Source organism: Schistocerca serialis, chromosome 7 (genome assembly GCF_023864345.2).
Source record: "Schistocerca serialis cubense isolate TAMUIC-IGC-003099 chromosome 7, iqSchSeri2.2, whole genome shotgun sequence".
NCBI lineage: Eukaryota > Metazoa > Arthropoda > Insecta > Orthoptera > Acrididae > Schistocerca > Schistocerca serialis.
In genome coordinates, this window is record NC_064644.1 from 537775306 (window position 1) to 537802244 (window position 26939).

Here is a 26939-nt window from a genome sequence, read left to right on the forward strand (position 1 = left end):
AAGTAGTAGTGATGAAAATTAGGCTGAAGTTAAGAGATTAGTCAAAAGAAATGAATACGGAAAAAAGTGACGTACGGAAGCACTAAGGAATGACGAGACACACTTAAAATTATCTAAGGCTACAGATACAGCAATAAGGATTAGCTCAGTAGGCAGTACAGTGGAAGAGTAACGGAGATCTCTAAAAAGGGCAGTAACAGAAGCAGGAAAGAAAACCATAGGTACAAGAAAAGGTAACTGCGAAGAAACTATGGGTAACAGAAGAAATATTTCAGTTGACGGATGAAAGAAGGAAGTACAAAAATGTTCAGGGAAATTCAGGATACAGAAACACAAGTCACTGAGGACTGAAACAGAAAGCGCAGGGAAGCTAAGACGAAATCGCAGCATGAAAAATGTGAAGAAATCGAAAAAGAACTGATTGTCGGAAGAACTGACTTAACATATAGGAAAGTCAAATCAACAGTCGGTGAAATTGAAAGAAAGGGTCGTAACGCTTAAAGTGAAATAGGAATTCCACTGTTAAATACAGAGAAGAGAGCAGGTAGGTGGAAAACCTCCACTGAAGGCCTCCATGAAGGGGAAAATCCGTCTGATGTGATAGAAGAAAAAACAGGACTCGATTTAGAAGAGATAGGGGATCCAGTATTAGAATCAGAATTTAAAAGAGCTTTGGATGACTTAAGATCAAATAAGGCAATAGGAATAGATAACATTCCATTAGATTTCTAAAATCATTTGGGGAAGTGGCAATAAAACCAACGTAAGGCAGAAGGAATAGATAACATTCTATAAAATTTCTAAAATTATTTGCGGAAGTGGCAACAAAACAACTACTCATGTCAGTGTGTAGAATGAATTAGTCCAGTGACATACCATCCGACTTTCGAAAAAATATCATCCGCACAATTCCGAAGACTGTAAGAGCTGACAAGTGCCAGAATTATCACAGTTTAACAGACCATGCATCCAAGTTGCTGACAAGAATAATATACAGAAAAATGAAAAAGAAAGTTGAGGATGTACTAGATAAATGTCAGTTTGGCTTTAGGAAAGGTAAAAGCACCAGAGAGGCATTTCTGACGTTGCGGTTGATAATGGAAGCAAGACTAAAGAAAAATCAAGACAGGTTTATAGGATTTATTGACCTGGAAAAAGCGTTCGACAATGTCAAATGGTTCAATTCTGAGGAAAAATAGGGTATGCTATAAGAGAGACGGGTAATATATAATATGTACTAGAGCCAAGACTGAAAAATAGGAGTGGACGACCGAGAACGAAGTGCTCGGATGATGAATGGTGTAAGACAGGGATGTAGTCCTTCGCGCCTACTATTCATTCTGCTCATCGAAGAAGCAGTGATGCAAATAAATAAAAGATTAAGGAGTGGAATTTAAATTTCAGGGAAAGAATATCAATGATACGATTCACTGATGATATTACTTTCCTGAGTGAAAATGAAGAAGAATTACATGATCTGCTGAATGGAATGAACAGTCTAACAAGTACAGAATATGGATTGAGAGTATATAGAAGAAAGACGAAAGTGATGAGAAGTAGCAGAAATGAGAACAGTGACAAATTTAACATCAGGATTGATTGTCACAAAGTAGGCGAAGTTAAGGATTTCTGCTACCAAGGCAGCAAAACAGTCAAATGACGGACGGAGCAAAGAGGAAATAAAAAGCAGACTAACACTGTCAAAAGAGCGTTTCTGGCCAAAAGAAGTTTCTTGTTATCAAACATAGGCCTTAATTTGAGGAATAAATTTCTGAGAATGTATGTTGGGAGCACAGCATTGTATGATAGTGAAACATGGACCGAGGGAAAACGGGGAATGAAGAGAATCGAAGCATTTGATATGTGGTGCTACAGAAGAATGTTGAATATTAGGTGGACTGATAAGGTAAGGAATGAGTAGGTTCTGCGCAGAGTCGTAGAGATAAGGAATATGTGGAAAATACTGGCAAGGAGAAGGGACAGGATGATAGGACATCAGTTAAGACATCAGCGCATGACGTCCATGGTACTAGAGTGAGAAGTGGAGGTAAAAAACTGTAGAGGAGGACTGAGATTGAAGTACAGCCAGCAAATAAATGAGGACGTAGATTCCAGGTTCTTCTCTGACATTGCACAGTTGAGGAATTCGTGGCAGGGCGCATCGGACCAGTCAGAATACTAAGGACCCAAAAAAAAAAAAGACCATATGGAATGTCCCGTCTTGCCCTAGTTAGTGAAATGGTAGAAATATTTGTCCAAGGCGGCGCGGACTTATATGCTATACTGATCGTGAAGGAAGGCCATCGACATCGACCACAGACGACGATGTCCGGACAACCGAGGAACTGCTGGATAGCGATCTGCAGGGTGCCCAGTGCAGAAGTTGCTCAGCTGGTGTGCGCTCAACAGACAGTGCCAATTTCAGCTGGTGTGCGTCTCAACAGGCAGTGTCAATTCCAGCGTTCGAGATCGTCTTCAGTATTTGCTCATTGTGGGTTCCTCGATCACTATAACCTGCTCATACTAGGCGCAATGTTAAGCCATAAAGAACAACTGTACAAGATGCTTGGATATTTAAGCAAAATGTTTGCTCTCTTTTACACTGAAGAGCCAAAGAAATTGGTACACCTGCCTAATATCGTGTAGGGCCCCCCAGTGCATGCACAAGTGCCGCAACATGACTTGACATGGACTCGACTAATGTTAGAGATAGTGCTGGAAGGAACTGACACCATGAATCCTGCAGAACTGTCCATAAATCTGTAGGAGTGCAAGGGGGTGGAGATCTCTTCTGAACAGTACGTTGCGAGCCATCCCATATATGCTCAATAATGTTCAGGTCTGGGGAGTTCAGTGGCCTGCGAAAGTTTTTAAACTCAGAAGAATGTTCCTGGAGCCACACTGTAGAAATTTTGAATGTGTGGAGTGTCACATTGTCCTGCTGGAATTGTCCAAGCCCGTCGGAACGCACAATCGACACAATGAATGCATGTGATCAGACAGGATGCTTCCGTACGTATCACCTGTGAGAGTCGTATCTAGACATATCACTCCAACTACACACGCCCCACACCGTTACAGGGCCTCCACCAGCTTGAACAGTCCCCTGATGACATGCAGAATCCATGGATTGCCTCCGTATCTGTACACGTCCATCCGCTCGATACAATTTGAAACGAGACTCATCGGACCAGGCAAGATGTTTCCAGTCATCACCAGTCAAGCATCGGTGTTGAGCGGCCCAGGCAACCCGTAAAGGTTTGTATCGTGCAGTTATCAAAGGTCCACGAGTGGGCCTTCGGCTCCGAAAGTCCATATCGATTATGTTTGTTAGAATGTTTCGCACGCTGACACTTATTTATGGCCCAGCACTGAAATCTGCAGCAATTTGCGGAAGGGTTACACTTCCCTCACGTTGAACGATTCTCATAGTCGTCGTTGGCCCCGTTCTTGCTGGATTTTTTTCCGGCAGCAGCGACTTCGGCGATTTGATGTTTTACGAGATTCCTGATGTTCACGGTACATTCATGAAATGGTCGTACGGGGAAACCCCACTTCATCGCTACCTCGTAGATGCTGTGTCTCATCGCTCATGCGCTGACAATAACACGACGTTCAAACTCACTTAAATCTTGATAACCTGCCATCGTAACAGCGTGAACCGATCTAACAACTGCACCAGATACTTGTTGTCTTACATAGACGTTGCCGACCGCAGCGCCGTATTGTGCCAGTTTACATATCTCTGTATGTGCGTACACATGCCTATACCAGTTTCTTTGGCGCTTCAATGTACGACATACAACACCCCACACATAACAGACAACGCAAGTATGCTTCATCGTTTCAGATAGAAGGTCAGGGAGAAGGCACCATTCAATCCAGATCCTGCGCCATACAAATTCCATGTTTCCAGCATCTTTAAGAAAACATCGTGAGAGAGGAACGAGTTTCTGTCGTCAACGAAACGAAGGATTTGTAGAACTTGCCGTCCGTTGTTTGCATAGACTTGAGGACTGAAATACAACATCATGTACCTATATTACGTTGAAGTGTAGCGCAGCATTCAATGAAATTTGTGTGTCCCGCACCGGCCGGTGTGGCCGAGCGGTTCTAGGCGCTTCAGTCTGGAACCGTGCGTCCGCTACGGTCGTTGGTTCGAATCCTGCCTCGGGCATGGATGTGTGTGATGTCCTTAGGTTAGTTAGGTTTAAGTAGTTCTTGGTTCTAGGGGACTGATGACCTCAGATGTTAAGTCCCATAGCGCTCAGAGCCATTTGAACCATTTTTTTGTGTGTCCCGCCACAAGAATGTGTAACTTAATTTCTGAAATCTGTTCGTACCAGTTACCTTGCTTAATATGAGACGCTGAGCTATTTCAGATCCACAAAGTTGGTTTTTGAAAAGGAAATACATCTTAAGTAGTTTATTTGGCGTATTTCTATCATATCTTAGCCACGCACTACAATGTTAACACAGCGCGTTAAGTCAAAGTAACGTGAATTTCGTTCTTGCTCTGCCGGTTTCCCAGGACGTACCACCTAAATGTATTGTTTACTACCTTGAACACTGAAGGCACTGGAGAAGCAGATGGGTAATAAAAGGTGGGATGATTGTGGTGTAGCACATACGGGCGAAGTTCCAGTTCCAGTTGTAGAATGCTGGCGAACGAACTCCTGCTAAATACGTCCTCTGAGAGAATGAACAAGTGTCTCCATCAGAGAAATACTCTCTTGTCCTGGGAGTTCAGCTTGGTGCCAGTGCCGGCTGTGATCCAAAATAACAAGGAAGCTGACGTTTGCCTCTACATCTAAATGACTGCACTGCAATTCTCAGTTAGATGCTTGGCAGAGGATTCATATGACCACTTTAATATTATTTCTGTGCCATTGCACTATCGAATAGAACATGGGGAAACGCACACCTAAATCTCTTAGTGCAAATTCTGATTCCTCTTATCTTGTTAAAATTTCACACCCTATGTGGCCTAAGTTGGCGGGAGTCAGTACAATATTTTCGCATTCCAAGGAAAAGTTCTTTTTTGAAATTTAGTGAAAAGGTCAGCCCACAATTAAAGAAACCGATGTTTTAATGATTGCCATCTCGACTCGCATATCACATGCGAGACACTCTCTCCCCTGTTTCCCGAATATATAAAACAAGCTGCCCTCCTTTGAACTTTTTCAATGTACGTATTCCATCAATACTATTGGGTATAGGTCCTACACAGTCCACCAGTAGTGGGGCAGGGGGACGGAAAAGTGTAATGTAGGAAGCCTGTTTAGTAGATTTGTTACATGTTCTCCATGTCACGCCAATAAAAAGCAATGTTTGGTTCACTTTCTTCACAATATCCTCTATATTGAACGGCGGCAATCCATTTGGCTAGACTCTTTTAATTCAGTACCATTACTAACTTCAATGACGGGATAATGACGACGCTTGATGGAACAACAATAGCTTTAGTGAGTAAATATGATTATTATGACTGTATATGCTGAATTTTTAATGACTTTTGTTTTAATTAGCTTTTTCCGATTTGACATGCTGTGGGTTTGTTCTTTGCTCTACTGGTACAGTTAGACAATTGCACCGCTTACGGACTCTGGTCAGTCACTGAGGAAAACGACAGAAAAACAGGTGTTGGCACGCAGCACGTATTCAATATTCGTGCGAACAGAGCTAGGGCCTGGCCACAGGTAGATAAGAAATATTATCCGTGTGAAAGTTGCGTGTCCGAAAGGCATCCAGCCGATGCAAGCTTTTGTGCAGATTTTCGCCTCCAGTCACAACCCTGGTGTAGGAAGCAGAGCAGGGGGATGCGAGAATAACCTGTATCAACAGATGGGCGGCGCTCTGCCACGTTTAGAATACTGCTTTCAGAAGATGAACATCTCTAACTTTCTTAAAAAACATGAGGAGGCTGCAGAGTTAACGGACCCATTTTTCGGATTTGATGAATTGAGAGAAGGTATAGTAATGAAAGTCTTTTGTAACTTTTGTAACAGAGTAATCGGCCTTTCCTCCAATTTTCGGAACCAAAGTGGCTGCTCTCTGCATCACATCTAAAGGAACCAAAGTGGCTGCTCTCTGCATCACATCTAAAGGTGTCAAACAGTTTTCTGTTCTACATTTGTAATGACGCATTTTGTTTATCTGAGAGCAAAAACTTAGACTGAGTGGACATAAAATACAAGAAGAAGGAAAATAAGAGCATTACACTATCCAAGAGGCATAAAAAGTCTACCTGACGAAGAGCGTGGCACATTGCAACACTGCGTTGCAACATACCCACTTCGCACCCCCGTGAACTTCGCGTCAATCACTTTAAACTAAATCAGTTATTACATTGTTAAACTACAAAATTGAGCAGATTATAATTTCTGAAAACTAGTGTATGTCATTGAATGTGTTAATGTATGTACAAAATGTACAAAGTTTCTAAAACGATAAAGAGTTAGGAAGCAATGACGATTTCGATCAAAGAAAGATAACATAAAGAAAAAAAGGCTTCTAGCGCCAACTCCGACCGTCACAGTGAAGATAATACGCAGTTGAGAGCGCCTCCACACGATGGCAGCACCTGATAGGATACTTCATGAAAAAAATCAGAGGTCAGAATGAACCCATGTTGCAACGTGCCCATATCTCGCCTACGCCACTGGCGGACAGAATTAGCTAGGGAATGATTGTTCTTTATTTTGTCATGGCGCGAAGAAACGAGCTTGGACCTAAAGCATCTCTGCTACCTCTGGTCCCCACAGCAACAGCCGAGGGGAGTCCAGTGTTCGAGTTGACAGTATCGCGTTCCTAGCGTCCACTCAGAAGCGCCAGAGACGGACCCAACTCGCTGTTCGTTTTCCATTGTCAATTTATGGTGAGCATGAGAGCAGCACGAGCACGTTAGGATAGTTCCTGATTATAATTCGGGGTGAACATTGCAATCATCTGTTCTACGTCAATTGGTGCATGAATGTATCTATTTCAGTATAACATTCAGCCAAGCAGACTCTGTAACTGATCAGTAGGAAATCGTGAGACATTTCGGTAACGCCAGTTGCACTTCTTACTGCCCCCATAACGTTTCAAGTGATTCTGCCAACAGGAGGTATTTATTCTGTTTGTTGTTCTTAATACATCTCATGTTTCCTTTACTACTTTTGTTGACAGGTTAGTCAGGTGCGTAACCTTATTTGTGCTTTGGTTGAGTAAATCAATGTTGGTTTATATTGTGTTTCTGTCTTCACCTTACGTATTTTCGTTCTGATACTGGGCAATTCCCTCCTTTAGGATCCATAGCTGGGGCTTTTAATTCTAATTTCGTAATTAGCGTGGTTCTTAAGGGAATGTGTCTGTCTCATGCCTACATTTTTGGTTCAGTTTTCACCATTGACACACATGAGGTTTTCAAATATGGTTGTTCTAATTTAAGTTGTTCGTTATTGTAATCCATGGGTGTTTAGTTGAATGAGCACCGTTTAACAATGAGTGATTTATTATGTAATCGAAATTTAACTGATTTATTTGGAACTCTTGTGAATGACCTAACACTTTTTGCGGCTTTGAGTCAGTTGCCATTTTCCGCAACATACAGTTATTTCGTCTAAGTCATATTAAAATCTTTTGAAGACTTTACTCTTCGCTAAACGATAGCATCGTTTGCAGTCAATTTGATGGGAGGCTCCGATTATATCCTAACAAGAGACAGCCTACACAGTTCCTTAAGGAATACCATACATCACGTTTCACTTTATGACTTCCGTGAGCTACCACTAAGGGTGATTTCTCCGACTGGAAATCACGAAACTAGTCGTGGAATCGCATCGATACTCCATTGCCACGAAATGTAATCAAAATCCGCTTGTGGAGAATGGTGTCAAATGCTCTCTGGAAATCTAGAAATATAAAATTAACATGATATCCTCTGTCGGTAGTTCTCATAACTTCGAGTGAATAATGAACCCGTTGTGATTCACAAGAGCAATATTTTTTTAATCCATATTGACTATGTGTCGTCAGATTGTTTCTTTGGAATAATTTGAAATGTTTCAGCACAATATCTGTTCCAAACTCATAGTACACACTGATGTCACGGACGTGGGCCAATAATTGAGCAGATAACTTCCGTCTTCTTTCTTCTGTATTGGAGTGACATGCACAGTTTCCCAGTCCTTAGGTACGGATTTTCTGTTGAGCGAGCTGTTGTATATGATTTCTAAATATGGAGCATTTACATTTGCATACTCCGAAAAGTTCTTAATAGGTATACTTAGCCTAGGAGGCTTTTTGGGTTCATTCTAAGTTAGGGTATTCCCTTGCCAGACTTTGCATCACTATGGATCCAACCGTCATGTCTCGATGGGAGAACGAATACTGGCAATGACGGACAGAAATTTGCAGTTGGTGATATAATCAGCTTGTGGTGCTGGTTCACCTACCAGTTACAGAAACTGTCTATGTAGATCATAATTTATGGTTCCATCGCGAAAGTAGCTGGTTAGAACTGATACATGTCCACCGATAAACTCATTAAATTTAGAATATACATCTGTCACATTGTACGCATGTTCCCACCCTGCCTCTCTTAAGCATCACTCACTCTAAGGGTCCTCCATGATTTCAGTGTTCTCTGAATCATTATTACCTACTGTACTGGATACCTTAGTGTACACATCTCAGGACGCAGCACTTAAAGCAGTACATTTTATATTGTGACGAGAAAACAATATTTAAATTCTAAAGCGAACCTACCCTCGATATATGGAGATAATTCAGCTTCAATATGTGATATTATAGTCCCCTCACATTCTATTGTTCTAGTGTTGTTATTGTTACTGTATCCAACCCTATATAAGATTCTAACAAACTCTGTAGACCCAGGTTTACAGTTTACTTTGCATTAAGCAGCATGTGAATTTTTGACCACGCTCATCACCTCAAGCTCTTTCAATTCTTTTGCAAGAGACCAAGATGTAGAGAGCCCAAATACATCATCACGAGTACCATCATAGCTGCAGTACATCTCCAGCAAAAAATCTCCAGCAAAAATCATTCAATTAAGTTATTCATATGGATGCCTTGTGGCAATACACGAATATTTTCAACTGTTTCCGTGGGCCTGCAGTACATGATAACACTTTTCGAATGAATAATGCCGGCTTATCCTAGAAATATTGATGAGCCACCTATGCACTAACATCGACTCGAGCAGCAGTCTTAACACTGAATCCTGCTTAATTGGTCACAGATGTTCACTCACAGCTTCAAACGTGTAAACTATTGTGTAAGGAAGAGTTTGCCGCTCATTGTCACTTTTGTCGAAGAAGCAAGAAAATAAAGGAACAGTTTCGCAATTGTCATAAAGGAACGAATCTATCACATATAAATCCTCACATTCGTAAAGTATATGACCCTCCTGGCTGAAAGAAACGGAGGTGTCGAAGCAAGGTAGTGTGTGCTTATAATCCTGCTACCATTTCAAAGAATAAAGCAAGTAAACTATTAGAGCTAGGGAATCGTTGATGATTGTAAATGGTTACCACCTCTCTATGTCTCTTCTTTGGTCATTTGTTGAAAGCGGCAACCGAGCAGGGAATGCGCAATTTGTCCTCAGGTATGCACAATTCAAGAGTGTTATTACATTGCAGAGACGGGTCGCGTCAAAGCCCTTCCCCGAAGTAGAGTCGACTGACGAGTGCAAGCTACATTTCGACCGAACCCCCACAAGGCAATTAGTTGTGCACCATGTGAATTACAAGAAGCAAGTTAAACTGTGGTAGTGGAAATCAGTATAAAGGTATAGACAGTTCTAGGAAAATTAACATTAGAGTAGATGTGCACAGTGAATTTGCAATAGATCCAGTATACTGACAAATATGCAGTCAAAAGGTATCGGTTGTGATGTCTGTAGTAAATATGTAACATGACATCAACGATTCAAGTGTAGAGGGGGAAACTCAAAATAAATGCAGTCGGCTCTGTGCGGTGTTGATGTGTGCGTCTGTGACTTTGCTGCAAATAGGAAACAGACACCAGTAGTGGCAGTGTATGGTGTGTACACGCATCACGACTGTGAGAAAGCCACGCGGAAAACAGTTATCATGAGATGAAACAGCATAAATTAGTGCATACAAGGAAATGAGACTCTGTAATCATCAAATCGCGGAAACGTTGATCCGTTCAAGAACACATGCTCACTATGCAACGTGCGGCAATTGGGTAAGTACGTAACAATAATTTTAGCTCGACTATATCAAAGAGTCAGCTGTGTGTTTGTGCCTTTTGGCCCAATAACATTTAGACATTGATGTGACTTAACATAGTAAATACTAAAATATTAATATGTTAATCATAGGTTTAGCAAAACACGTGCGAAATCAGATTGGTAACTGAAAAAGGAAATGTGGTATTCGAACACGAAGGATAATAATGTAGCCTAATGCACAGTTTTGTATTCAACTTGTAACTTTATTAGAAGTAAAAGAATAAAAAACAGTTAAGAAAAGGTGGTTGTACAATAATAAAAGGATTTCCTGCAATTATACAAATAACTTCAGCGGCAGCGCGCAGAACGACATGCGAAAGTCCAGAATGCTAAATACTCTCCCAGTTCGTAAAACATAACCAACAGTTCTCATAAACTGCAATGATCGCCAATGTTCCATACAAAATTCACAAAAGAATCAAGATGATTTGGTCACTATAGTCAGTTCTACTCCTCGCTCGTGTAGTTCTATACTGTTCCATGCAGTCACATAGAAATCTCTAATAGGGCTGTTGCTGTTGTTGTTGTGGTCTTCAGTCCTGAGACTGGTTTGATGCAGCTCTCCATGCTACTCTATCCTGTGCAAGCTTCTTCATCTCCCAGTACCTACTGCAACCTACATCCTTCTGAATCTGCTTAGTGTATTCATCTCTTGGTCTCCCTCTACGATTTTTACCCTCCACGCTGCCCTCCAATGCTAAATTTGTGATTCCTTGATGCCTCAGAACATGTCCTACCAACCGGTCCCTTCCTCTAGGCAAGTTGTGCCACAAACTCCTCTTCTCCCCAATTCTATTCAATACCACCCCATTAGTTATGTGATCTACCCATCTAATCTTCAGCATTCTTCTGCAGCATCACATATCGAAAGCTTCTTTTCTCTTCTTGTTCCAACTATTTATCGTCCATGTTTCACTTCCATACATGGCTACACTCCGTACAAATACTTTCAGAAACGACTTCCTGACACTCAGATCTATACTCGATGTTAACAAATTTCTCTTCTTCAGAAACGCTTTCCTTGCCATTGCCAGTCTACATTTTATATCTTCTCTACTTCGACCATCATCAGTTATTTTGCTCCCAAAATACCAAAACTCCTTCACTACTTTAAGCGTCTCATTTCCTAATCTACAGTAATTCCCTCAGCGTCACCCGACTTAATTCGACTACATTCCATTATCCTCGTTTTGTTTTTGTTGATGTTCATCTTATATCCTCCTTTTAGAACACTGTCCATTCCGTTCAACTGCTCTTCCAGGTCGTTTGCTGTCTCTGACGGAATTACAAAGTCATCGGCGAACCTCAAAGTTTTTATTTCTTCTCCGTGGATTTTAATACCTACTAGGAATTTTTCTTTTGTTTCCGTTACTGCTTGCTCAATATACAGATTGAATAACATCGGGGAGAGGCTACAACCCTGTCTCACTCTCTTCCCAAACACTGCTTCCCTTTCATGCCCCTCCACTCTTATAACTGTCACCTGGTTTCTGTACAAATTGTAAATAGCCTTTCGCTCCTTGTATTTTACCCCTGCCACCCTTAGAATTTGAAATAGAGTGTTCCAGTCATTATTGTCTAAAGCTTTCTCTAAGTCTACAAATGCTAGAAACGTAGGTTTGCCTTTCCTTAATATTTCTTCTAAGATAAGTCGTAAGGTCAGTATTGTCATCCTGATTTAGGTTTTCCGTGATTTCCCTAAATCGCTCCAGGTAAATGCCGGGGTGGTTCCTTTCAAAGGGCACGGCCGACTTCCTTCCCCGTCCTTCCCTAATCCCATGAGACCGATGACCTCCCTGTCTGGTCTCCTTCTCCAAACAACCCAACCCCAACTCAGTATCGCCTCACGTGTTCTAATGATCAATTTTAACTGGTGCTGGTCGACAACTACTCAATCTTACCAAGCTTAACGACCAAGAAGACCCGACAAAAGACCATGAGGCATGATCTTCTCTCTTATTCGAGAATTCGGTCAAGTGACCAATCACAGCAGTCAAGACTACTACATTCCCTCCGCATCTTACCGAAATAATACATTTTTACTTTACACGAGTGTTGTTTTTTTTAGACACAATCGGCCGTAGTATTAAAACCACACTGAAAATCAGATGAATCTTTGCGTACATGTATGGGACAGTCTCTCTAGTATGCCCGTCGATCGCGTGAGGTCGCATTTGTTAGTTCTGAAGACGCTATCAGCACATAAAGACGCCTAGAGCAATAGAATGTCCCACCTAGTATGAAGTGTGTGGCGAGCTGCCATTCTGTTTCTTCGTGCTGAGGGGTGCAATGCAGCCGAAATTCTTGGAAGAATTAGTAATGTACCTTGTGAAACTCTCATCAGTCACAAGAAAGTGCGATAGTTGTTCTTTGAATTACCATGTACAGATGCTCACGATGCAAGTGGTCAGTGAAGAAAGCGGATGTCAACGGTTGATCTTGTTTAGTGAATGCATCAGGCGACTCAGGAAAAGCGACGGTTCACAAATTCCGTGTTAAGCGATACTTTTGCTGAAATTTGGAGGTCAGCCATCTATACCATTGTGAGTGAGAGGCTTCACAACAGCAAATTCTGTATGAAATGGGTTCCCAAATTGTTGAACGACCATCACAAAACACAGCGAATGGGCTGCGCCTTAACATTTCTCCAGCGCTAACACAAAGAAGAGGAATATTTTTTGAACAAAATTGTCACAGGGACGAGATGTACGTCCATTTCGAAGAAACAAAAAGTGACCCAAACAATGGAAACGTTATCATTCCCCGAGTAACCCAGACGAGGGCAAGCGAACTTTCTCCGTCAAAAAGTGTATGGCTACTGTGTTCTGAGGACGAAAAGAAGTTTTGTTGATGGAATTCATGGAACGTGGTACAACGACCACTGCAGCCTCGTACAGCGTCTCTTTTCGGCGTCTACGAGCAGCAATTCAGAACAAGCAGAGACGAACATCGTCATCAGGAATTGTCGATTTTCATGACAATCTCGGCTGCGCACGGCAGCTGCCACAAAGACGCTCCTGCAGCGTTTTAGATGGTAAGTGTTTGATTACCCACCACACAACCTGGACTTTGCTACCTCTGATTTTCATCCCTTTGCTCACTTGAAACGCTGCCTAGGGGGATAGCATTTTATCAAAGATAAGGAACTGCACAGATCTGGCTGAAAGCACAGGTGGGTGGCATCAATGATGAGAGTATTGGAAAGTTGGTGCGACGCTACGAAGAATGTCCAAGACAGAACAAGGACTATAGTGGGAAGTAATTGGAAGTTTCAGCTAAATGTTGCTAAAGAACATTTTCTGTTTCGCTATGGTTTGCATTTCGCGACCGATCGGATCTTGAACAGAAATAGCTCTCGTACATATTAAATAAACATTTTCCATAAATCTAAATGTTGTCTTGTATCTAAATACCTATGCCTTACCCTATTAATGTATTAACTTCCAGTCGTTCAGAAAGAAGTTACAGAATCTAGTGATGCACATGTCGGTGTTCTACCGGCTATTGTCGTACTATGTGACCCACTTAAATCTTTAAAAATTTTAAAAATTCAAATTTATGTAAATTACTAGCTGACAAACCCGGCATTGGACAAACATTCAGTGTGCCAATTTCCTATGAGAAATGAAGTCAAAAAGTGAACTGTGTTTGTAGTGCAATATCGATAAAAATTCACTGACACATATTCGTGAAAACATCTTTGAAAGTGTAGTGTAGTAATACAAAGAAAAATGCACAATGCATAAATGTATAAGTACAATATACCGTAACTTTCTGTACGGTGGGCGTAGCTGCTTCGCATGTACGCAAGGCAGTCTTGTATACGTCTGTGTGGCAACGCCTCTTCACAGCTCCACAGACAGCTAATGTTTTCGCCTACAGCCGTTTGCGCTTCGCTGTTGAAAGCTGTCAAAAGCGCTGCCAGGTGTCAGGGATTTCTGTAAGTTGACTCGAAAGTGGGAGTGTATGTATCATAACTGTAAATGTATCATAACTCCCGGCGTGATGTGGCATTTTTTTGACGCATTTCAGTGTTTATGGATCATATCTTTTGAACTACGAGTCTTTTTCACTCGTCTCACTGTTTATGAAGCCCTACCTCCAGAATGGTTAGGTATGTGGTTCTTACTGCCACAGCGGGATTGTTGCCTGACAGTAAGTGATATGTGTACCAAGTTTGACTGAAATAGGTCTAGTGGTTTAGGACGAGACAGGGGACCACACATATACACACATGTATTTTGATGACTGAATTTCACCACAGTCGCTACTGCAGCGTCAGTATGGTGAAGCTAACTAACAGAGAGCATGTGGGAACTTTTTGTTTGCGCAGGTGAATTAGATATTACAAATAACTCGTTTCACAATTTAACCCTGGCAGTACGAACGCATTTTCCCTAACGCGCATTACGAAGGACGCGAGCGGATATACGTTTTGCCCACTCAAAGAAACAAACTTAATAAAAACAAAATTCGTTAATTGTTGTAGACCTACATTAACAACACGCTTTTTGAAAAGGCAATGATGCATAAGCATTGTCCACAGCCAGAAAATATCTTATAGTATACTCTTAGCTATATCAACAAGTGCTACCAAGTCGGCGGTACTTTATAACCACAGTCAAACAATTTAAAAACACAAATTTAGGTAATTACTGTTTTTAACAGTATACTTTTCAAAGCGACATTGATGTGTAAGTAAGGTCCTGAACCTCTAAATATTCAGTATGAGATTCAACGGGGAATGCGACATCTACTATTAAGACATAAATTTTTGAGTTAAGTTTAACTGAAAAATCGGAAACATATATGGAATCAAGTAGAAGAAATCACTAGAAACAATATTTTTTCTCAGAATTTGAAAAAACGATTGTAAATGACTAGATTACAATATTTTTAAAACATGGGCATGAAGGTCCTCGTGTCAATTTCGCGCGTATGACAACACCGTGCTTGCTCGTAGCGTAGCTGGGGCCGTGACCCATCCGCTAACGTGTTATGTGTATTAATAATATGTCTGCAATTGGTTATTTCCTTCTTACAAATAAATAACGCCACCATGTTGAATAATGCTTTTCGTGCAGCCACAGGACGTCGTGTTACGACTCAAGCTGTGCGTAATAGGCTGCATAATGCGCAACTTCACTCCCAACGTCCATGGCGATACCCATCTTTGCAACCACGACACCATGCAGCGCGATACAACTGTGCCCAATAACATGCCGAATGGACCGTTCAGGATTGGCATCACGTTCTCTTCACTGATGAGTGTCGCATATGCCTTCATCCAGACCCGGTCAGTCTGAACGCCTTAGACCAACACCGACTCAAAGGAAGGCCTCGGCGCTTGTTGGAGACGTCACGTCAGCTAGGCACGGGGAACGTCAGGTCTGTTGCAGGCAGAAACCCATGGGCGTGCTTATCGCTATAAATCTCTTATTTTTGGATATAATCTTAGGTATTGTTTTGGATTCTGCAGTTTTATTTAGATGAAAGATTTTCTTACTATCGTAAAGCTACAAATGAAGATAATAGTTGTGTATTACGGAATCCTGTCGAAACAAACGTAGATCAATATGAGAAGATGCTTTGCCCCATTGCAAGCTTCGAAAATTTTACATTCAAGTAACTATATTTACTTGATTCATTTTGCTATCGAAACCTACCCCAACTACCTTACAATGAACTCATTTCTTTTATTTATTTATTTATTTTCGTTTGACATCGTCACTGGAAATGTGAAATAATTTACATGTGTAAATGTCCAACTGTTGCCAGTCATTAGATTACAATCGTTTTCAACGAAAGGAATTCTAAACAGGAAACAAAATAGCTTCATACATCGAAAATACTGCTAAGCTTAAACTTTTTTAAACATGTACAATAGAAAAGGTAAACATTCCCCTCTTGCAACTGAAAGGAGGAACTTCATAAGATAAAAAGAAATTTATTTCATAAAACAAGTATCACTCATTTGTCCCTTCTTCTGGCCCCCGCCCCCTCCCCCAACGTGTACACTCGCAAGGTATTTCATTAACATTCAGTGCTCCTCACTCCATAGTCAACCAAGATACCTAAGGAAGAGCACCAATATGTTCACAGTTTCTTGTAAAAGCAAACCAGTACAAACATAACTTCCTCAGATTTAAAAATAAGGTAAAGAAGCACGAATTCTGTTGCTGCTGGACCATGAAGTTGTTTTTGTATGTCAATCCTTAAAACAGGTGGAAATTTAAGTTCAGGAGTACACTATTGGTTAAGAAGTGTAATGAATTGCACAATTAATTGATTGCAGAAATCACTCAGAACAATGTGTGTTGGTCAACTACCGCCAATAGTTTCACATTTTCATGTGTCAGGGAGGGAGACACCACCATTATGAGTATGCCTACAACAGACCTGGTGTGGTGTCACCGCCAGACACCACACTTGCTAGGTGGTAGCTTAAGTCGGCCGCGGTCCGTTTAGTACATGTCGGACCCGCGTGTCGCCACTGTGTGATCGCAGACCGAGCGCCACCACAAGGCAGGTCTCGAGATACGGACGAGCACTCGCCCCAGTTGTACGGACGACATTGCTAGCGACAATACAGACGAAGCCTTCCTCTCATTTACCGAGAGACAGTTAGAATAGCCTTCTGCTGAGTCCATGGCTACGACCTAGCAAGGCGCCAGTAGCCTTACCTAGTTTGAGAGTTATCGTATAAATGTCTCACGAAGAACGTTGTAAACAAACCAAGATTAAAAGTTAAGTATAAAGCAGCTACGTACTTTTCTTGCTACCATTCAATACTATCCTGTTCCAGAATTCACGCCAGTCGGCATGTGTGTACGCGTGCCTTTCTTTCGGCTCCCTTCCCAGTGTGGCGTAGCAGGCTTGTTACGCCACAACACCTGGCGTTCGCCGTGCCTAGCTGACGCGACGTCACGAAAAAGCGCCGAGGCCTTCCTTTGAGTCGGTGTTGCTTACACGCAGTGTCCAGCGAATGCGGCGAGGTGGAGGCTGCCTGCTGGTTTGGGGTGGCATTATGTGGGGCTGACGTACGCAGCTGGTGGTCATGGCAGGCGCCGTAACGGCTATACGATACGTGAATGTCATCCTCCGACCGATAGCGCAACCATACAAGCAGCATATTTGCGAGGCATTCGTCTTCATGGACGACAATTCGCGCTCCCATCGTGCACATCTTGTGAATGACTTCACTCAGGATAAGACAACGCTCGACTAGAGTGGCCAGTATATCCTCCAGATATGAACCCTATCGAACACGCCTCGTATAGATTGAAAAGAACTGTTTATGGGTGACGTGACACACCAACCACACTGAGGGATCCCCGCCGAATCGTCGTTGAGGAGTGGGACAGTCTTGAGCAACAGTGCCTTGATGAACTTGTGGATAGTATGACACGACGAATACAGGCATGGATCAATGCAAGAGGACGTGCTACTGAGTACTGTACATCAAACTGGACCACCACCTCTGAAAGACTCACTGTATGGTGGTACAACATGCAATGTATGAAACTTCCTGGCAGATTAAAACTGTGCGCCCGACCGAGACTCGAACTCGGGACCTGTGCCTTTCGCGGGCAAGTGCACTGCCATCTGAGCTACCGAAGCACGACTCACACCCGGTCCTCACAGCTTTGCTTCTGCCAGTATCTCGTCTCCTACCTTGCAAACTTTACAGAAGCTCTCCTGTGAACCTTGCAGAACTAGCACTCCTGAAAGAAAGGATTCTGCGGAGACATGGCTTAGCCACAGCCTGGGGGATGTTTCCAGAATGAGATTTTCACTCTGCAGCGGAGTGTGCGCTGATATGAAACTTCCTGGCAGTTTTAATCTGCCAGGAAGTTCCATATCAGCGCACACTCCGCTGCAGAGTGAAAATCTCATTCAGGCAATGTGTGGTTTTCAGGAGCAATGAAAAGGGCGAAAATGTTTTATGTATTGATCTCTGTTCCAATTTTCTGTTCAGGTTCCGGAACTCTCGGAAACGAGGTGACGCAAAGCTTTTTTTAATGTGTATGTGTTGTGAAGCGAAGGTAGCCTTTCCAGTTCCTTGAAGAGATCTCTGTAGACGTTCTTGAATCCTCATCACCAATAACTTATATTGCGTGAATTCCCCCCCCCCCCCTCTACCCCGAACAATGGACCATGCTTTTGGTGGGGAGGCTTGCGTACCTCGGCGATACAGATGGCCGTACCGTAGGTGCAGCCACAACAGAGGGGTATCTGTGAAGAGGCTAGAGAAACGTGTGGCGCCTGAAGAGGGGCAGCAGCCTTTTCAGTAGTTACAGGGGCAACAGTCTGGATGATTGATTTATCTGGCATTGTATCACTAACCAAAACGGCCTTGCTGTGCTGGTACTGCCAACGGCTGAAAGCAAGGGGACACTACAGCTGTAATTTTTTCCGAGGGCGTACAGGTCTATCGTACGCTTAAACGATGATGGCATACTCTTGGGTAAAACATCCCCGAGGTAAAACAGTCCCCTACTCGGAGCTCCGGCTAGGGGGTGACTACTCACAAGGTAACCTCCCCATCGCACCCCCCTCAGATTTAGTTATACGTTGGCACAGTGGACAGATCTTGAAAAACTGAACACAGATCAATCGAGAAAACAGGAAGAAGTTGTGAGGAACTATGAAAAAAATAAGCAAAATATACAAACTGAGTAGTCCATGCGCAAGATAGGTAACATCAAGGCCACAGCGAGCACAGGAGCGCCGTGGTCCCGTGTTTAGCGTCAGCAGCTGCGGGATGAGAGGTCCTTGGTTCAAATCTTCCCTCGAGTGAAAATTTTACTTTTTTTATTTTCGCAAACCTATGATCTGTCCGTTCGTTCATTGACGTCTCTGTTCACTGTAATAAGTTTAGTGTCTGTGTTTTCCGACCGCACCGCAAAACCGTGCGATTAGTAGACGTAAGGACGTGCCTCTCCAATGGTAACCGAATACATTTGATCGCAAGGTCATAGGTCAACCGATTCCTCCACAGGAAAACACGTCTGATGCATTCTATTCGACACTGGTGACGGCATGTGCGTCACATGACATGAATGTGTTGTCGACCCACCTAACTTGTACACTTGGCGAATGGGTAAAAAGTTCTTCTACCTTCCCCGATTTAGGTTTTCTTATGGATGTGATAACCACTCCCAAAAAAAAAGTGATCGCATCGGACGGACAGATAATAATTGTCTGAAAATAAAAAATTAAATTTTTCACTTGAGGGAAGACTTGAACGAAGGACCTCTCGTACGTCAGCTGCTCACGCTAACCACGGGACCACGGCGCTTCTGAGCTCACGTTAGCCTTGATGGTGCCTGTCCTGTGCAGTTTGTATATTTTGCTTATTTTTTTCATAGTTCCACACAACTTCTTCCTGTTTTCTCGATTGATCTGTGTTAAGTTTTTCAAGGCCTCTCCACTGTGCCAATTTATAACTAAATCTGAGGGGGGTGCGATGGGGATGTTCCCTTGTCAGGAGGATGGCTTTATCAGGAGAAACAAAATTGACTGTTACGATTTTTCTTTATTTACTTTTCTCACTTTCGTCGTGAGAAAAGTAAATAAAGAAAATCGTGACTGCTAGCAGAGGATTTATTTATAAACAGACCCATTGTTTGCACAGTCGCGGGCTTTCCAAAACCATTTATAATAGATCAAATCAGATCCAAAACGAGTTTTTCTCATCTTTTTTTACATATCAACACGCACTGGAAAAGAATTGTAATTTTAGTGCGATTTCGGGCTTACAATCGAGGAGAAATGACGTAAGTTCGCTGCGGCTTCCGGCTTGTATTCTAAGATAAATGATATAATTCTCTTATAATACTTACAGCGTGCTGTAGCACAGTCGCACATGATTACCAGCCGCCAGTGGCTACAGCCTCATGTTGCAGCAGCGCATTCAGAGGAGAGGTGACTCCCGTAACAAACGATTAACGACAGAGAAACACTGGTTGCTTACCACCTCCAGAACGTCACCTACTGTATATTCTCACTGTTAAACCCCACAGTACGTGGATGCAACGTTAGCGAAAAGCAAATTCTCATTTCCCAAAAGATTGGCTACACTATTTACTAATGTTAAAAAGTACAGTAAGTACATTCCGTATTTAAATTAACATACATGAAATTGGTTTTGTATTTAGACAGATTAATTCGCTCTACCTTACTGGCTCTGTTGCCATTTGTAAGCTAAATTAATAAACTATTTGTAAAAATTAAGAGACATACCGTATCGTTATCGACCACGTTCTGAATTCAACAGTTACTTATACATCCAGTAAACAACGAGTGTGTCAGAAGTGGAAGGAAATATATATGGGCTCTAAAATGACTACAGTAACACAAATAAAATATTATAGAAGAGAAGAGGGAGCATCTCATTCATTTGTAAATTTACTCAACCGAACACTAACAAACAATTTCGTTCGTTTCACCAAAAATTGTTTCAGTAACCACAGAAAAGAAAAAGAACCTTTTGAGGCTTAGTTTCGTAATCAGAAACGAAAGAAGATAGGTAAAAAGAAAAACTGGCAGGTTCTATTACGAAACTTTTGACCAAATCTGTAAACGACGGTCAAGAAACTCTTGCCTATGCCACGTGCTCGACGTCTGGATCTGAAACTATGGAAGCAAGTGAAACAAGACACGTTGCGCTCCTACTGCCTCTGGTGATCTCAACGAAAGCATTGACACGTGTGATGTTGCTGCTGAAGGAACTTCAAGCATTACAGCGGTAGTTTGTGAGAGTTTGACAATTAGCGAAGACCCAAGCCCGTGGCCTCTGAAAATTAATAGTGAACTTGTTAATATTTTAGTTAAACTTGGTCCGGTTCAATCATACCTATCTCATTAATGACGAGGGAAGGAAGTTGGCTGGCACTTACAACTACAGAAATATTTCTAACGGCGAAAACGTTAAAGGAGGCTCACTTCTTTACTCTTTATCAAAGGATTCAGTGTACTGTTTCTATTGTAGAACGCTTGGGAAAAATGTAGGTAGTCTCTCTGATATGAATGGCGTTTCAAATTGATGGCAATTATCATTAACGTCGAAAAGACATGAAACAAATGATTCCCACAATGAAAATTGGAAGTCGTTGGTAAAACTGAATAATATGTTACTAATAAAGAACACTGTACATCAGATGCAACTGAAACTAATAGAGAGGTAAAAAAAGCACTGGTGCGATGTGCTAGAAAGGATTATTGCTGTTATTAACTTTTGAAGCGACAGTGTCTGGCCTTTTGTGATTCTTACGAAAAAAAACACGAAGAAATCACATTTAAAAAGAAATTATTGATTTACTAGGTACAATGATAAAAAGTAAGAGAATCTAAATATTTTTCCATCATACTAGAGTGCAATCCGAAGAAACCACACAGAATACATAACAATGATATTTAGGCATGTTTACCTAAACTCACACAGACAAGAAAGTACCGATTGTCAGTTCAACTGGCGAGGGCTTGTTAAATTCCGTCTTGAATTTATTCTCTGAACTGAACCTGGACGTTCAAAATTTGATAATAGCTCTAACACACGTGGAAAAAACCAACCGACTGCAGAAAAGAATTGTGGATATCAACATGCCTGTATTTTAGGTTCCATCTTCAGCTCAAAGCTTAATTTTAGTGGCAAGTGATGCAGCAAATATTTCTCACGAGGCCATCAATTTCTTCGGCGTAATTCAAGAAAGTTACGTCTTCTTTCCATCATCAACAATTAGGTGGCCAATCATTTGTCATATTTACTAGAATTAAAGCTAAAGCGCTACGAGATGGTCTAGCAGAATTGAACCAATCAAGCCCTTACGGTCCTACACAGGAAACGTATCTGACGCTCTGTTGGAAACTTCAGAGGCCTCTTCCAGTGGAGAATGTAGCACCACTCTCGAAGCGAAGTCTCTTGCATTAAAAATTCAAAATAATAAATTCATTTGTTCTGTTGTAATCTGGTACGATGTTTTGAGCGAAATTAATTCTTTAAGTACAATGATGCAAAATCTGACAGATAATACTCAGATACGAAGCAATTTGTTAAGAAGCTTGATTGACAAATTTACAAAATATCGTATAGATGAAAGTTTTGAAATAATTTCAAAGGAAGCTACCAATGTGGCAAACTAACTAAATGCTGAAGCAAGATTCCCTCCAATAAATATACATCGTAGAAGAAGAAAACCGACCCAGCTTCAGTATGAACATCGTGACGAAGTTTTGTTAGACCCCAAAATGAATTTCAAAGTAGATTTCTTTCCGCTTTCTAGATCAGACATAAATTTCCTTAACAAGCAGATTTGAAGAGTTATAAAGTTTAAAGACTTTTTCGTTTTTTCATTAGTACACTATTTAGTAACTCTAACGTTGTAAATGTTTGCAAATGAAACTTAAAGGCCATTCAAGGAATGAAACCGAAACTGACGGTACTGATTTGTACAGTAAAATTAACGCTTTAAGGGGTTCGGAGAGGCTCAAAATCATGAAAAGTTCAATTTTTACTTTTTTGAGTTTTCTGAATCTGCAGACTATTACCTTTTAATAGATACATAATTTATTCAATTCCGAAGACTACAACTATTTTTAAATTTTTTTTGAAATGTGTTCTACATGGGCGTGACCCACGGGGTCTTGTTTCACTTGCTTCCATAGTTTCAGATCCAGACGTCGAGCACGTGGCATGGTCAAATGGTGTTATTATTAACATCCGTGTTCATCAGGTACATTTTAGTGATGTGAGATAAAGTATGTGTTGTGGCTAACCTGTGATGGTTCAATATATATCGCTGGTGTGATTGTCGATTGTTTCATGTTTATTTACTCTGTCGTTATCTCGAAAATATTCGTAATTAATTCTGTTTCTTGAGTCTCTGTTTTGTTGAAGTATAATAATGAGTAAAAGTAAAGTTATTAGAAATCCTCTGAAGGCTTTTAAGAAAAGGAGAAATGTTGGAAAGCCAAAGATATGTGTTATTACTGTAAACAATAAAGACGATAACCAAGTAAGTGAGCCTAACCTCTCAAGTACACCTGCCCATAGCAGTCAAAGTGGGAAAGAAAATACTTCACAGAAGAAGCTTGGTTCAATGAGTGAAAACTATGAATGTTTTATGGGCGAATCGGATGTGAATGAAATATTTGATATGTCGGTTCTCAAAGGAATTTTTTCAAACTGTGTAAGATGTATTCATTGTAGTGAAGTTGGTCTGGAACTCTCCATAATAAAGCACGTAGGACTTGCTAGTGAAATACAACTGAAATGTGATAAGTGTTCATACATGACCACCTTTTGGAACAGTGTTGCAGGAACTGCAACTGAAGAAAATGGTAACAAAATCTACGAACACAACAACGAGCGATGCTGGCTTTAGACAAGGAACGCCTTCGGGCTGCAGACAGGCCTGTAAAGAGTCTAGAAATACAAGCAAGCGTAAACAGGAGGAGGAACAAGAGGACGCTGGAGGAGGAGTTTGCAGAGGATGAAGATAATCCATCCTATGGACCTGGAATGCACCAAAAAGTTAATCCAATCTTTGTCGCTCGATTCCCAAAACTTTTATTTTCTCATACTAATTACGTTTTCTAAGGATCTCCAAAACATATTTGTTTCAAACTTTCAGTAAATGTTACACAGTACCTTCTGCATAATTTAACACAGACTTTTTCCAAAAAACTGTATATTTTTGAATATATAAATAAAAAATTGCAAAAAAATGTTGTGAATTTTCATGACAATTGAAAAAAAATCATCTTTAATAACTGAACTAAAATTTTGTAAAATCCCTGTGTTAAGTTGTAGCCCATATTCCAATAAATAATCTGTAAAAAGTTCAACTTCCTACCTCAAATACTTTGTGAGGAAAGATGTAATTTATAAGCGTTATTTTAACATTGCAAGTATAGGGCGTTCCGAAGCCCCATAAGGTTACATTTTCTAGAAAATCAGTCTTGTGATCCATATACGATCCTTCAATATCTTTTCAAAAATGATTTAATAACAACTTTCCCCAACACAGCAATAGCGCTAAGAATATTTCTTACTCTGCTGTTCACAGTTGCATCTGGTGAAAGATCATTTTCGAAATCAAGAAGTATTAAAAGTTATTTAAGATCAACAATGGATCAACAGAGACTTACAAATTTGGCTATTATTTCAATAGAACACAAGATCTTAGACATTTTAGATACTAGATAATAGAAGGTTTCGCAGTTATGAAAGCAACAAAAGTTCAGCTCGTGTGAGTATATGTAAGTGTCGAAGAAACTTTCACTCAAGTCAGCAAACAAGCTAGAACTGGATTCTTGGTTTTGCCAACAGTGATTCTCATTTATACGTAATAGGCAGTGAATTAGTACGTAAATGGATTTTATTTTTGTGAAACTTATTATTAAAGAAATTCTGTATCATGAAAATACTGACAACAGATCTTTAATACGGGTGTGAAAAGTAAGTTTGGGGGGGGGGGGGAGGGGGAGGCGGCAAAATCTTGTTTGCACGCGGGCGCCATGGGGGCAAGTATCGAGGTATGAAAGGGAAGCAGTAGTTGAAAAGGTAGCCTATCCCCGATGTTTGAACAAGCAGTAAAGAAAATTTGGAGTGGGAATTAAAGTGTAGGGAGAAGAAATAAAAACTTTGAGGTTTCCCGATTACATTGTAATTTTTTCAAATACAGCAAAGGACTTGGAAGAGCAGTTGAACGGAATGGACAGTATCTTGAAAGAATCATATACGATGAACATCAACTAAAGCAAAATAACCATGATGGAATATAGTTGAATTAAATCAGGTGATGCTAAGGGAATTAGGTTAGGAAACGAGACACTTAAAGCAGTAGATGAGCTTTGCTAGTTGGGCAGCAAAATTGCTGAGGATGGACGAAGTAGAGAGGATATAAAATGTAGACTGGCCATAGCGTCAAAAGCATTCTGAAGAAGAGCAACTTTTTAACATCCAATATATAAATTTAAATGTTAGCAAATATTTTTTGAATGTATTTGTCTGGAGTGTAGCCATGTATGGAAGTGAAACGTCGGCGATAAACAGTTTGGATAAAAATAGAATAGAAGCTTTTGAAATGTGCTGCTACAGAAGAAAGCTGAAGGTTAGATGGGTCATTAAGGTAACTAATGTGGGGGTACCGAAAAGAACTTGGGGTACAAGGAATTTGTGGCACAATCTTACCAAAACAAGGGATCGATGGATAGACACATTCTGAGACAACAACGGGTCGCCAGTTTAGTGCTGGAGGGAAGTGTGGGTAGCAAAAATCGTGGAGGGAGACAAAAAGTTGAATGCAATAAGCAGATTCGGAAGTTGCAGTAGTCACTTGGAGATGAAAAGGCTTGCACAGGGTAGAGTAGCACGGAGAGCTGCATCAAACCAGTCTTCAAACTGACGGCCACAACAACAACGTAATTGTGGACACCGCAGTACTTACTTTGTTGTCATAAGTTGTATCAAAAAATTTTCTTTTATCACTCTAGGAATTGAAAGCTTTCTTTTTTGCATCACTTATGACTGACAAAATATAATTGCAAAAAATAATTGGTTTAGGTGATTCAGGATTTCTGTGGTGTGAACCTCATAGATAAATTTCATTTTCAGGTTTAGTTATAAGAAATCAACAGTGTCCATCTGTTCTAACTGATTGTCATCATGTTTTGCTGTCCAATAAATATTTTGGTAAGGTGTTCGTTTCAGTTTCGTTTCAACAAGTGCTACAGTTGGAATTAACAGAGAATGATAAGAAATATGACAGGTAGGATATGGTCTATCATTTGATATTCATGGTTCAATTTGTTACAAGTCTCATACTGCAACGACTTACAGGTGTTAAAACGCATATAGAAACGCATATAAAGTGCCTTTTGGAAGCAGAGAGATGGAAAAACCACTAGAAATCCTGTACTAAGACGCATGAAACTTTCATTAATTGCTCCTCGTTAAATCTCGCTTGATTTTCAACCTGTTGCAGCGTATCTATCTTTTGAAAACAAAACATCAGTTAGCAGCTCTGGTTCAGCTTTCACAGCTAAGTGGTTTTATCGAGTTACTACGAAAAGTCACTGCGTGCAGAAACTCGGGGCTTCGGCAGGTGTTGGGAGGTGAGACCCAGGAGTGGGACGAGCATTGGTTTCCCACAAATCCTAATGCATGCGGACGCCGGCAGAATCCAATTACGTGGAGTGTCAGTGCGCTGCAGATCGACACTAATCGCGTTAGCTGCGATGGTGTCAAGGGCTCGCGGCGGCGCCCTGGCGTCCCGACGCCCGGTGCGCTAACTCCATAGTATACCGTGCAGCGCTAACTGACGTGTCCTGCAGTTGACAGGCAGGGCCAATTTAGGTTTCGCTTCATAGTACGGCAGAAGAAATTTTCAACTCTGGCATTTAATATTTCCCTGATTAACCACTACACTAAGTACTTCAGCATTATATAGTTGTTCCACAACTCAATTCACGCAATTCTGAAAGGAGCAACAATGATTCAACACAAATAATTTTAAACAGAATGTTCGAAAAGGCCCATTTTTTGTTGTTAGTAGATTACTTGAGCCTACCATCCATCTACTGAGGCTATCGGGTCAGAGTAACCTGAATATCTTAAAATGTATTGCTGCAATTGGCCTCGAAACGACGTCACGTAGAAAGAGTGTGCAGT

The 26939-nt window shown here is 41.1% G+C and overlaps 1 protein-coding gene across 1 annotated transcript in view; it reads right to left on the reverse strand.

The window, feature by feature from the left end:
* The window catches only part of LOC126413220 (acetylcholine receptor subunit alpha-L1), a 587533-nt gene that overhangs the window by 347956 nt on the left and 212638 nt on the right, over window positions 1-26939 (reverse strand). The window lies entirely within an intron of this gene.